Source organism: Thermobia domestica, chromosome 18 (genome assembly GCF_964235325.1).
Source record: "Thermobia domestica chromosome 18, izTheDome1.hap1.1, whole genome shotgun sequence".
Classification (NCBI taxonomy): domain Eukaryota; kingdom Metazoa; phylum Arthropoda; class Insecta; order Zygentoma; family Lepismatidae; genus Thermobia; species Thermobia domestica.
Genome location: NC_137471.1, coordinates 156,141,792 through 156,156,969, shown reverse-complemented (window position 1 = coordinate 156,156,969; position 15,178 = coordinate 156,141,792). Strand labels below are relative to the sequence as shown.

At 33.7% G+C, this 15,178-nt stretch overlaps 1 protein-coding gene across 3 annotated transcripts in view; it reads right to left on the bottom strand.

Moving 5' to 3' along the window:
- Positions 1 to 15,178, bottom strand: part of LOC145675698 (uncharacterized) — a 135,077-nt gene that overhangs the window by 90,917 nt on the left and 28,982 nt on the right. Inside the window, exon 3 of one of the 3 annotated variants that reach the window (XM_081746308.1) lies at positions 12,331 to 12,497. The gene's annotated coding sequence lies outside the window, so the exon portion shown is untranslated. Of the gene's footprint in view, positions 1 to 10,478; positions 12,498 to 12,714; positions 14,392 to 15,178 lie in introns of those variants that run through there. The other 2 variants (XM_081746307.1, XM_081746309.1) reach the window with 2 other exon arrangements.

Below are 15,178 nucleotides of genomic sequence, written 5' to 3'. Positions count from 1 at the left end.
AAAACATTTCTTTACCATTATAGTAAGTTATTTAAAAATATTGTATGGTGTTATGGTTAATGGCAACCATTGTATGATACTCTTTCAAACTGTACGTTCAAAGAAGTTTTACCTCAAAATAATGAATTTCAAGCACACGAAGGTCCACATCTTGTCATTATTGATGATTTAATGCGTGAGTGTGACCATCGGATTGTAGATATTTTTACTAAGGGTAGCCATCATAGAAATATAAGTGTAATATTTATAACACAGAATATTTTTCATCAACAAAAAGGAATGCGGGATATTTCATTAAATTGTCATTATATTGTGTGTTTTAAAAATTCAAGAGACCAAGCTCAAATTAATAATCTCGCACGACAATTGTATCCAGGTAATACAAAATTTATTCAAGAAGCATATCAAGATGCAACTCGAATTGCACATGGTTATTTACTTTTTGATTTAAAACAAAATATTCATGATGAGCAGCGAGTTCGAACAAATATCTTTCCAACAGATTCTTTCAATTATGTTTATGTACCTGTAAAAAAATAATTGTAATATGGTTTATATTCTAACAACTATTTGTGCTTTAATAGCCGTAAAAAAATGATTAGTAAGGAAAATGCACATTTGTTAAAACGTTTAGCAAAGTCAAAACCGAAAGCACGTAAGGCAATTTTACAAAATGCAGATCCTGGTTTAATTCGCTCTATTTGTGAATGTTCCTATAACGTATTACAGGGAAATGTTCCATTAAATAAAACAGAGATAAATAAACTAAAAAAAATATAAAAAGGAACTGAGATATTTGGTGAAGAAAGGTCCATCATTAAAACAAAAGAAAAAACGAATAATTATACAAAAAGGTGGTTTTCTTACTGCATTGCTTGCACCTATTTTAGGAGGTATACTATCTAGTTTAATTAAATAATTATGCAAAACGCACAAAAACTTATTTTAATCTCACCGGAAAAATTACATCATTATCAAACGATATCTAATCTTGATGATGAAATGAAAGAAATTTTAAATAATAAAAGTTTAAATGCAGAAGAAAAATGGACAAGATATAGAGAAGTCTTACAAAAATATTAAAATATAATTCAAAAACCGGCAGCAGTTACAACAACAGCAACTACTACTACGGAGGAAGAAGAAGAAGAGGATGAGGAGGAGGAGGATGATGGTGAAATAATATCTACTCTCCCTGAAATTTGTAAACGTAAAGCAAGACCTTTATTACGTAAATTGAAACAAAATCAAAATATTCAATGGGACGATAATGGAAATGTGAATATTAATAACAAATTAATTCCAGGTGCAAATATAGTGGATTTGATATCCGATTTTGTTAGATGTCGTAAGAAAAATATTTCAGTTGCCGGCTGGAAACCTTTTGCTACATTATTAGCAAAAGCCAATATACCCTTAGAGTACATTGGTAATCCTCAACGAATAGATTATATTAGAAAACTAACAGAAGACGAAGAGGACGGTCCTCCACCCCGTAAACGCAAATGGTGTACTTATAAGCAATAATAATAATATTCTATTGTAATCTATTGATATTTTTAAGTATATAGAAAGAATGAAAGATGAATGAGCCATACCTTAATTATTACACACATCAATCAGGAGGTGATTATAACGTGTATAAAGGTATAGCATATCAAGAAGGTTATGGCATTGGTAGTTTTCTAGGAGGTTTATTCCGTACTGTATTTCCTTTATTAAAAAAAGGTGCAAAAACTGTTGGGAAAGAATTGATACGTACAGGAATTAATGTAGCAGGAGATGTACTAGATAATAATAGACCTGTTGAAGAGTCTTTGCATGATCGATGGCAAAAAGCTAAAACAAATTTAAGAAATAAAGCTCAAAATAAATTAAATCAGGTGTTGGAAGGATCTGGAAGAAATAGAAAGAAAGTTCATTTTAGTGGTGGTGGTGTGAAACGGATAAAAAGATCCAAAGATATTTTTGATATGATTGATTATGAAGCAAAGTGATAGTTTTTATCTCACACTTCCTAGCAATAGTTCTATGAAATATTTTCCTCAAAATACTCTTGCTTGTTATACTACTAAATTATATCAACGTATTGTACTGGAGAAGGGAGTGTGGGAAACAGCTGTTGTTGAAGTACATTATACAAGTTCATTTTAGAATGTTTCCAAATATACAAATAATATTTATTAGCGTATCATGAATACAAAAAACTGGAACATAACTCAAATCTTACCAGGCCACTATTATCATGTTGATGATATTCTATCTCAAATTAATCATAAAAGTGATATATTAAATCTACAATTAAAAGTCAAAGCATCTGTAAAACGAATTGAGGTTAATAGAGTAATAAAAGATCAAGAGAAGCATATAGAAGTACGCCTATCTCCTGAACTAGCCAGAATACTTGGTTTTGATCATATTCAACAAGAAGATATTGCAGTTGTTCATCATGCTCGTTATCCACCTGATTTACAAAAATCGCTACCTACACTTATGTATATTTACAGTGATATTGTAGAACCACAAATGGTGGGTGACACCATAGCTCCATTGTTACGTATTATAAATACAAATATTAGAGCATGGTATTAATAATGTACATATTTTTGATAATCCTCATTATGTGCCAGTGCAACGTAAACAATTTGATCAAATTATTATTGATTTAAGAGATAGTACAGGTAATCCACTTCCTTTCCAATATGGCAGTGTATGTGTAAAATTACATTTTCGTAGACGTAATACGGTATTGTAAATGCGGTATTGTATGAATTGGCGTTATCAAATTCGCGTCCACACAATGATTCCCCACAACGAAAGGGGCTCATGGCACCTAACTTGTGACAAAATTTTAAATGAAGTAACAGAGACTGACTCGTTCTTAAGTCACTATGACAAACAAAACACTTAGGCATCATCTTACAAACTAAAAAGAACGTATATACATGAAAAAACTATTTTACAAACTAAATGATTAACGGAAAACAACCTTTCCCGCAATTACACGGTACTAGATCTTTGATATTTCAGAGATAAGCGTGTTCACTGAAGGAAAATTCTTGTCGCAGTCATTTTCAATTTTGTACATATGTTTCTGCACAAATGTCCACACCTGTTCCGATTCCTTCGGATATTCTGCATCCAGTACTTGAAACGACTTGAATGTGCTATCGATTGCTTTCAGTGGAGTTTCAACTCTGTGGAGATTATCCTCAATACTCACTTAGAAGGCTTGAGGTTCATCTATTTTTGAAGCGACAACGACGGGCATGGGCTGCACACTACATCCAAAGCGCTGCATCTTTAGATGATGCCTTTCTAACTCTGTTTGAAGATCGGACGCTTCCTGTCATGTACACAGAATTATTATCACGTTACACACCTATTAACACGTTATCAAATTCCAAAAACTACAAATACACGTATAATTAAAATGAGTTTGTATGTTAAACACGAGGTGCACCAATAATATATATATAGCAATCCAATTAAACTGCTAGCAACTGTTTTCAGGCATTTTTCTATACTAGAAATGTAATGTAATGAGGTCATAATTGACGTGAGTCACTTCTGCGCGATATGAAATGTCTTGAAAACTAATATAGGTTAATATGACAGTATTTCGAATGTATTATTATACCCCTTGAGTTGTACATTTTAATACCGTTCATTGTGTTTGTATTATCCGATGCAATTAAGAAAAGTTCTGGGAAAATTAAGTAAAGTTCCTTAGAGGAATCTACCCTTTAGTATAAGGTTTGAGAATAATCACAAAGAAAACAATCTGAATTATTGCGCTTATAAACTTGACAGTAGCTACGTGAATAGATAACTGCGACATAAATAAATTTGTCCTAAGCTTACCCTTAATGGTTTACATTTACAGTAATAAATATTTCAATTAAATTTGGGAAACTTGGAATCACAGCCAGACATAAAGTAAGCACGAATATTTTCAAGATAAAATTAATTTATATCCTGTACCTCAATGACTGCAATTCTTGACGTTACAAATCTCCAGGAAGAAGAAAGAAAAACCTTTGCGGAAATTTGAAGAGCAAGGATGCTACAATATCAATGAATTAGTTTTTAAAATAATGATCGCGAAAAGGTTGGTGCAGTTCCCCTACATGCTGCTTAGTATTTTTATAAGATTGATATTACACACATATCATTACCTTGAGTATAAACACTTCTTACTTTGCAGATAATGCATGTAATAGGACATATTAGAAATGTTTCGTTAAAAGTTTCGTTTGTAGATCTAATCCACATTTCTCTCAATGACATAGATGTCGTTGCTTTCTTGTTGAACTGCAGAATTCCCTCGCGTTCTTGAAAATTTCCCACTTTAGCAGAGTTGGTAATTCTCGTAATTTCGGTCGATTTAATGTTTTTTGCTTCTAATTTATTTATTTTAAGCTAATATCTAACACAAATATTTAAAACGGACTTGTTATTAACGTTTCCTGCTGGGGAAAACTTCCGAAATTTCGAACATATAAAGAAAACTGAGATGTTTTCAAAAAAATCTTCAAAATAAAGAAACGCGTCATTTATTTTGCTCATAGTAGTACAATGTACCCCAATTCACGCAGTCTTGCATATTTTCGTTGCGTTCGTTCATAACGGAATTCCACGGTGTCTTCTGGATTGCCGTAGATGGGCTGATTACGGCCTGTAGTAATACACACTTTACAGCCGTGATAAAAACAGCCGGCATGCTCATAGACGTGCTCCTCTAACGACTCAGGATCTTTGTAGTAGCCATCAACATGGAATCCCGCAATAAACACTTCTTTTTGTCGAGCCGCATGTAAGATTTGTTTTCCTTCGGTTTTTTCAATGTATGCCAGCCATTGCATTGCAGCGATCGATTGGGTACTTCTCCATCGATAACCATGTGCCGGTAGAATTCCAATGGTGTTGGGTTTGAGGAAATTCCGTCGGAATACTAAATTGGAAGCACTTGCAATCGTGTTCGTCTCCAAGAAGGGATTCACTTTGGTTTCTGCTCCAAATGACGTCATAAACGAATCGCATGCTTGTCGCAGTACATTGACATCTTGAATACAATAATTGATAATTTCCTTCAGGAAATCAAACGTGTCAATACGATGATCGTTGTACAACTGCATGAACTTGTTCCTGTCTTCGACGGCCATTTCATTTGCACCATAATACTTCGTTTCTGGAAGTGGTCCAATATATGATGCGGGAAGTGCCTTTGGTTGCGGGAAGTAGCCTTTGGTTGCGGGTAAATTGAACACTAGTTCAAAGAGTCAATGAACGTCAGATTATTCAACGTTAAACTCAATATCTTGGTCCCATTTAATATGACGTCAGGTCTCCATTGTCATTGTTCTACCATAGCCTTTAGAATAAAATGTCCATCGTAGCCCTTCGAATTGTGAGCGAGACAGAAAATCCTATTTATATTGGGACGACGTTCCCGCAAGTACTGGAGAAAATAATAAACTGGGTCGTCTCCTTGGAAAATATGCTGGCGCTGACCACACGTACTGCAAGGCTGCTGGATATTATCGTTTTCAACACATGCGTAACATACTTGTTGTGCAACCAATAAATTCGGAACGTGTACATACATATTATCATCAATATTTTTGTCCTGCATGGATTCTATATCATAGAAAATCAATAAGGCTTTCTTTGCGTGCATGAGTGAAGGAACACCAGGTTTTAAGCATTGTCGATCGGGAAGCATAAAACATTGATATGATCCTGGAACAATCTTCTTACAAACATTGCAAAAGATCTCATTGCAGTCATGAATGCGTTGCCCACTTCGTACAAAAGAATACACTTTGGAACATTTAGTACATTGCTTCACCATTCTACATACAGGTTCCCCATGATGATATACAATATTACGATGATTGTTAAAACATTCTTCGCCGTAAAATTGACGATTGCAGTCGTTGCACAATATCGGTGTTTGTGTCTTGTCACATAGAGGTCTCTGTAAGCATTTTGAACATGTTACAGGACAATTTTTCACATGTTCATAAAGTTTACTATACTTTTTATGGTACGCTTCACAGTAGAAATTGGTTGCAAAACAAGCAGTTAAAGATTGGATGATGTCAAAATGTCCAGCCAAACAAATCAAATTTATGGGAGTGCGATTTTCATCGTTGGGCCCCTCGTACATGATGTGATGACCTGAGAAATTGGTATACACTGTAATTTTATATTCTTTGAGGTATGACTGGAATTGTCGAATTTCATTTACACTGGCACAATGATCAAAATTCACTCCTGCATTTGCACATAACGCATTCACTTCATCGTCCACAACACATTTCGATTGATGTTGATACTGCTTATGTCGTTTCATATCTACATTCTTGTATTTTTTCAGGCCAATAGCAATAACAAGGGCGTACGCTAGACATTTTGAATCTTGATTTCTTACACGTACAATCCCTGGCTTGCTTCGTAACAATTCTTCGTTCTCCAGTACTCCTTGCCGCAAACCACCGCCATAGCCACGTGGAATATCCACACGATGAAAATGAACGGTGAATGGTTCGTGCAGGAGAAACGCATTGTTACTTTGTAAAACTCTTTCGAACGAGGCCCACATCGTCTCCAGTGTCAGGTTTCGTGCTTGTCGAAAACTCACCCAAAATGGCTTATTGGTGTTGCGCGGCGGTATTACCGATAAACCAACCATCGCCTCATCGTCGACATTGGCTAATAAATGGCCCAGCATTGCTTGGAAACTATTATGTAAGTATTGGATAATATCGGTTCCTACGAGTGGTGCGTTGAATTGAATTTCGAGCACTCTGCCCTCAATGTTAAATCGTCTATAATGACGAGTGATTTCATTACGAACAGTAAAACCCCATTCGGCCATGGTTAAAAAAAGGTGAAAGCAAACAAACAAGTACAACTACGGTAAAACAAATATGTAGTGGGAAACAAAAAGGAATTGAGCAGTGTGAAATTGCTACAAAAGAAAAGAAGAAAGAAAAATCTTAATCACCTGATAAACAGGAAATCATAACGTTTATGATAAATTTTTAACTAAGTAATTCATGTAAAGGTCATGAGTTTGATTCTCTGGCGAGGGGGCGTTCAGAATTTCATTATGAAATCACAAGTACTAGAAATTATTTTTTTTAATAATTATGATACTGAAATGAGTGTTTTATTGCTGTCAAACTCGAGACCATTACATCAGCATGTAACTGACCTATCATTCTATAGTGATAAAAAGAATGCATGAAATGAATGAATGTTTCAACTGTACTGAGATGTGAGAAAGTACGCGTAAGCATTTTTCCCACTCACAACGAACTTTAAATCATGCGTTTGCAAGTTGAAGAGATTCATCAAACATTAACGTTACACATACGTAATTGTCAAAACAAAATCTGTATAGCGTAAACTTTTTAACCAAATATTCATGCACTCTTTTTATAACCGGTTCACGTACATGCTTCTAACGTGTAAGGCCCTGGTTCAACCCTCGGTGGGTTTGCTTTCCACATCGGATCGCTGTCAAGCCTTTTCTGAAATTTATTATTCTCATGCGTTATAATACATTATTTTCAAAACTAAGCTAAATAATTGACGTACACACCTCTGGCCCTGGTTCAACCCCGGGCGGTTGCTCGAATATCACGTTAAGCTGAAGGGACGCTAAACTAAAATAATGCTTTCAAAGGGAATCGAACCATATTATTCTCAGACATACTTTTTGAAATTTTGTAATGCATTCTTTTCAAAACTAAGCGCACACATTTTTAGCCATGGTTCAATTCCCGACGGGCGCTCAGATTCAACATTAAGCTGAACGGACGCTAAACCATATCATTTCTCGTGCTTAGTTTTAATGTGTGGGTTCGATCTTGTGAGTTTATTAAGAGTACTCCCACTTTCCCATTCCACTAATTCCTTCATAGCCTAAATATTTCGTACCAAAAGTAAAACAGTGTATTCGTGATCCGCCCACAAATATGAAATAAAAATGATTTTCGAATCTTGTGTGAAAAATGAAATCTCACTGAACTTACCTCAAATTCAATGAACGAAAAGTCGGTGCATTAAAGCTTAAAATGAAGACACTTCTAAAAAAGCACACCTATTTCACTTGACAGTTGAGAGCGGAGTAGGATTTGAAAAATGAAATTCAGATTTTTATTTAGGTCGCTGTGAAAACGATGTCATCATCAACCAATCAGAAAGGAGGAAATTCATAAAATGATGTCACAACGAACCGATCAAACCGCTGCTTTCGTCATGCATCACGAACCAAAACGATGTGTAACAATCAATCGTGACGTCATTCAAATTTCTCAATAGTTACAACATCTAGTATCGCAGTTCTGATCATGACATCATCTGAATGCTTTCTACATGTCACTACCTGTCGTAACTGTGACGACATTTCATTTTCCACATATTCCATACAAGAGTGTCAATGTTTGCTTTTATTATAAATCATGCTGACACGTTCGTAGTAAAACAAAAGTAATACGATACAACATTCGCTGACGTTTGCATTTCAATCATATATGGTTCTATGTCAACACACAAAGAAGTCTATCAGCATTTTATTTTAATCCACGAACGGAAGCGTTACACTGCCAGATTTATTTTCTTAAAGTATAAGTGTATCCTTTTCAAGGACCATGGTTCGAAACACACCAAGCACGATTAAAACCAAATTCGTTCATAACTAAGCGGTTAGGATACACGTCTTTGGTTTGAAAGACCTGAGTTCGATTCCTGGAAAAACATTTCTTAGGATTTTTCTTTTAGTTTTCTAAAACTTGAATTAAATTTCTAGTTCGATTTTTTTTGAAATTTTTATAGTTCGAAAATTTTTTGTTTGAAACTTTGTTTCAATTCTTTTTTGGTTCGAAAATTTTTAAATTTTTTGGTTCGAAACATTTTTGATTTGAAAATTTAGTTCGAAAGTTTTTAGTTTAATTTTTTTGTTTCAATTTTTTGGGTCGAAAAATTTTGTTTTGAAAATTTTTTAGTTTCAAAATTTTGTTCGAAAATTTTTTGTTTTAATAATTTTGGTTCGAAAATTTTTTAGTTACAAATTTTTTTAGTTTTGAAATTTTTTTAGTTCGAAAAAATTTTAGTTTAAAATTTCTTGCACTCTGCGGAACCGTTTCGAAAAGAATCGGAGCAGTTTAGGTAAGAAAAATCTGGCAACACTGTTTCCATTATGAAGCAGTTACTAAGCGTTTAAAAAAATCTCTTAAACTCACAACAATGTGTTATAAGAAATCTACGAGACAAGAATGGACCCCTTTTTCACCATTGTTCCTTTGAGAGACATAGGCTACTAATTCAAGAACAGGATCTCCATACGTAAACATATAAGGCGAGCTGTCTCTCCATCAAGGTAAGAAACCTGTTAATCACCTTATCTGTCAAAGAGAACTATAATATTTAATGTAAACTTCAGTACAATATCATGATACCAAAAAAAAAACGGGGTTATTTAAGGAGGAGGTTGAACTCTCCATGGGAACTTTAAGGTACCAAAAAGGATAACCATAAAAAGGGAACAAAATTGGAAAATCCAGGTCTAGGGTGGATCGCTGTCATAGCACTCTGAATTTCTAGCATGGGCTGGGGGCTAAGATCATGTGACTTCTATCCTCCAATCAAAATTAAGGTACCAAAGTACTCATCTTACACATAAAATGAAACAAATGAGAGAGGGATTTCCATGTAACCTGTTCACTGTGTGGCGGGTCTAAATCATGTGACCTCTATCAGCCAATCAGTATCGTAGTACTAAAGTAAACATCAAAATTGATACCGTAATTTAAACAATCCCAGAACCTAAGATCACGTGACCTCTATCAGCCAATCAGAATCAAGGTACCAGAGCACTCATCTTACCCGTAAAAGAAAACGAATTTTAAAAAAAGTCCCAGAGCCTAAGATCACGTGACCTCTATCAACCAATCATCATCGTGGTACCAAAGCATTCATGTTACTCATAAAAGGGAACGAATTTCAAATATCCCAGGGTCTAAGATCACGTGACATCTCTCAGCCAATCAGAATCAGGTATCAAAACACTCATCTTACCCGTAAAAGGGGATGGATTTCCCGCAGGGTGACTCATGACATCATACCACGTGACCTGGAAATTTGAATTTCAAGCGTGGGCGGGGCCTAAAGTCACGTGACCTCTATCAGCCAATCAGAATCGAGGAAATTTTTTTTGACTCGGCTGGACATACGCCGGGGCCTACTATTACAACACTATGGACATGGAAACAAATTCTACTGTGGCTCCAACTTTACCTCGAACTTTATCTCAATCAAAGTAGTCGTTTGTGTTGACCCGTTTCGATTCACGTTTCTCGACTGAGAAACAAGACTGTACATGTACCTTCCTCGTGCGTCACTCAAAGAAATAGTCAAAACTAGGAACGGCTTCATTTTCAAAACAGAATATGCAAACTTGGTCAGCACTATAAAAACAAAGTACATATAGAAACCTTCGACAAAAAAATGTTAAACTTACTAACCACAATGCATCTCAAGGCAAGCAAATACCACCACCTCGTCGTCCTCCTCTCCTTTCCGTGATGAATCGGGGTGTTGATCCTTATACCGATAAAGAAATTCAGGAGAAACTTACCTACGAAGGACACACACTCCTGAAGGTTATACGAATTAGAAATGTCACATGTCCCACGTACATTGTTCAAGTACTAACACCTTCTCAAACCACTAATGATTCTCTTCTAACTAGTGGGGCATACATTTATAACAAAAACAGAGTTAAACTTTCACGGTCACCAACACCCCAAACACTTCAATTCGAAAAATGCTGTACATATAATCAACACTTTACCGCAATATGCTCAAATACTTCTGTCTGCAGCTATTGATCTGGTGATCACTCCAGTCATTTATATCTCAATCTACAACCCCCAAATTGTTACACTTGCCATGAACAACACGCGACATATAGTTACAAGTGTAAAGGGAAATCCGTCCATACCAAAGTTCACACTAAGTAGGTGGTACCACTACGTATATACAACTATTCTGCAAACGTTCTACAATCACTGGACGCTTCTATAACAGTACGCAATATATTGTGGCCTTTCTAACGCATACTCTTCAAAATATTCAACCAATTCATCGTTCACATGTCTTAAAACAAATCACCCACGCAGCAAAAATATTCCATGTTACATTTCATACTACTTATTACGGTCAAAATATCTATTTTCTTACAGTATCTTTGGAAACTACTGTCTAATCTACTAATCATGGATATAGTCTTTATATTTCTCAATATTAGATCCATTCATCAGAATAAAGCTTTATTCGAAGCGCTGTTAGTAGAAGAAAGAGCTGTAGTGTTTATCCTTAACGAAACCTTTCTCACTCCCTCCATCATATGTAATTTTTCTGGATATACATTAATTCTACAGGGTAGCATCTTTCTAGGAGACGCACAAATGGATGAACAATTGTGGAATTTTCTTCACGTATTCCATCACGCCGCCACTTTTGTAGGCTGCCAGATCTTTCTGAATATCTCACCATTACTTTATACTTCCGTAATATAACTATAATCGTTGGTACAGTTTTTATCAGACCTGTAAACCTGCTACCTAGTGTAATCGTGCAACACATTTCCGATAATTATAAGAAATTCATAATTATGGCCGAGTTCAACATGTACAGCAAATCAGAAAGAGACAAATCTACCTTTCAAACCTTTGTCATAACTTACATACCTGGTATCAATCATAATCTTCCAAACCCACTAGGCCTGTATCACAAAACATACCGGATATTGTCATTACTTCTGCTAATCACATTTCACAAATCCATTAGGAAGTGAGCCTCTTCCGATCAAATTACAACTTAGTACACATGATGCGACTCAATCTACAGAATTTCAAAGAACTAGCCATTACAACCGTACATCAATGGACGCACTGTATCATGACATTCATAGCAATACATCTTCAATCCAAAAAAAAGCTAGTACACTTTACATACCAGTAACTACATAAACCCCTTATCGACCAACATTGCCAACTAAATATCTCACATTTATCACTCGCTCTCAACAATTTTAGCGTAACTGTCAACGTACAAAAAATCCAAAATCAATTCCGTCATCACCAACATCTTCAGAGAATGGTAAAAAATTACATCTGTGGTTACAAGCTACGGTGTCAAATTAAAATATGTAATACTCTCTGACGTCACTCGTCCTAACAAGTACTGAAAACATTTCAATGATCTTTGCAAAAAAACATAGTAAAACATCATATCAACTACCAAATGATGCCTTACCTATATAGAGAGACTCCTCCAAAGCTGATGCTTTTGCTAATTTCCTTCAAGACATCTTCACACCACTCACTCGCACATATTTCTATAGACATCCAGCCGACACAATCAATCCATCTTCTCCTTCATTACAGCCTCATATCCTTCATACTCTTCGGCAAAATGAACCTCTAATAATAAACAAATTGGTTGTTATCATTTTATCATTTTCATTCAAATATCACAATACAGTTAAAACCTTTGTCACTATACTGAAGAGATAGAATCAACAAACGTAACATAAAACATATCTTGCAGAAAATAAAGGGATCATTATAATGAAAACAATTCTATGCAATTGTTAAAGTCAATATAGTGTCAAACTGTCACCTAAGATGAACAAGCGCTTATAGTTACTAATAATTAAATTATTCTTTGTATGTGCTGAAAAAATGAACAAATCCTACAATGTGATGATCACCTAATTAAAACATTTATAAATGGACATAACATTCATCTATTCACAAACATTGTCTTGGGAGGATTTCAAACCTTCAAAGCACTTAATACTGTAAATGTCATAATCTATAATACAATTAAATTATCATGTAATTCATCAGTAGTGAAAATAGTATATAGTTTTTGTCTGTAATCAATCTGAAATAAAAATACTTGATGTCACTATTAAACAAAAATACATAAAGAGTCTTCATAAGTAAAAATGGCTTTTTTTCTTATCCATCATATTCTCCTGATATATCTCCACATCATAAAGTCAGGTCTTAGCGTTTTAGTTTTTACCAATTACTTGTAAATATTTCTTATGATTCTTTAAACTTCATGTATTTGAAAAAATTCTGTTCAATAAGGATACAGTGTTCTTCAGTACAAGAAAATTACTCCATATTCGTAGAAAGTTATATTTATTGTTATGCTTACTGATATACAAATATAAAATTCACAGTGTGTTTGTTTAACTCTTCATCATCAACTCGTAAATCAAACCAGTACTTATTCAATATGTAGGCTATAAATATATAATTTCAATTTAACTGTGTTTATACAATTATATTTATCTTATCAAATTTCTTTAACAAAAGAAACTGTCTACAATAACAAGTTAATATAAGTAGCAAAATAAATGAATTATAAAGTTATGTAAAAGAAAATATAATGCATATCCATTAGTATTTATTGATTGAATGAATAAATATTCAAAATAATTAGTCTTTTAGTATAACAGCAAAACGTCCTAGTCTGTCAATCAAAAATCTAATAATTTAAATACGATGTAATACATGGTAATGACGTATACTGAGTCGTATTTAACGTCAATATATCTTCTTACTATAAAGGCATTTTAAAATATTTATGGTTTAATAAATGAATATTTGAAGTAAAACAATTCAATCTAACATTCATGCAATTAATAATTCAAATAAGTCAACAGAAGTCGCTAGTTGTGCTATCTCCTATCTAACATCAGAAATCTTGGTATTATACTAATCAATCCTTAAATATAAACCTGATATATCTTATAATGAAAAGGAAACAAATCAAACTGGCATTCACAGATTCTAATAATTCAAATAAATTAATAGATGTCGCTAGTTGTATTGCCCTCTATCTAACATATATAGATTTCAGTATTGTAATAATCAAGATATCCAACTTTAATGTAAAGCAAATACATCTTATGACAGAAACAAATCACGCTAACATTCGCGTATTTAATACTTCAAATAAAATAATAGCTGTCGTTAGTTGCGCTGTCTCATATCTAAAATAAGTGACCAATGCCGAAAACAAAAGTGTCTCCATAAATGTAAACCAAATATATCTTATTATAAAAGCAAAACATACCCATCTGTCAATTATATTTAAATAGCCTTAAACAAAACAATAGTTGTCAGTATTTATGGTGGCCTGGCTATCTATTAATTAAATGTCGATAGTGCACTCTTCAGTTAGCATTACATGTAATTGCTATGCATTTATGTTATAAAGTACTATGTGGCAATCTGTCAATTATGTGTTTAGTAGTTCAAGAGGATAATGCTTGTCACTAGCTGTGGTGCTTTGTATCTAAAATAAATAAATAAATAACAATATTTCAGGAATCATCTGTCAATCCTAATATTCTAAATCAATTAATTCTTATTATTAAAGCAATACATATCAATATATCTCTCAAGATCATAATAATTCATAATCATAGCATTTCTTAGTAAAAACTATAATTCCAAGGATATAATATGTCTCTACCGTACATTTTCACTAATATCAACTCAAAAACATTCTCCAGTGGATCATAATATTGGTCATAGTTAAGACTGTTACTTTAGTTGATTCCAGTTAAACAAATCTAAATGACATTAATAAACATACCATTTATAGATTATTAAAAGAGTCGGTATCATCAATATTTGTAAATAATGTACTTCTATCTGCTAACTGCAATACTAATAAATTAAAGTTATATAAATAGAGTATCTCCAATCTAGTATAATAGCTGTCACTATTGTACAAATCAATTGTCCTTGCTCTTGAAACATAGTAACCATCTACTTTTTAAAAGACTAGTAATTTCAAACCTACAAAGTATAGTCTGAACTTGTGTTCCTAGTAAACCGTAGTTAGTATTAGTTACCAATAGTTCATACTTAATATTGTGTCATATTTCAATATAAAATAAATTCTAATCTTAGTGTAATATCTACAAATAGTCGTAAAAAACTAATTTATCCTAAAATGTATGCAATATGTGAACAGTAAAGTAGTAAATCAGTGGCGGTACCATAACACATAATTAAAGTTCTAATCAGTATAATAAGTAAATATTATTTATCGCTAAATTCAAGCATAGTTCTTT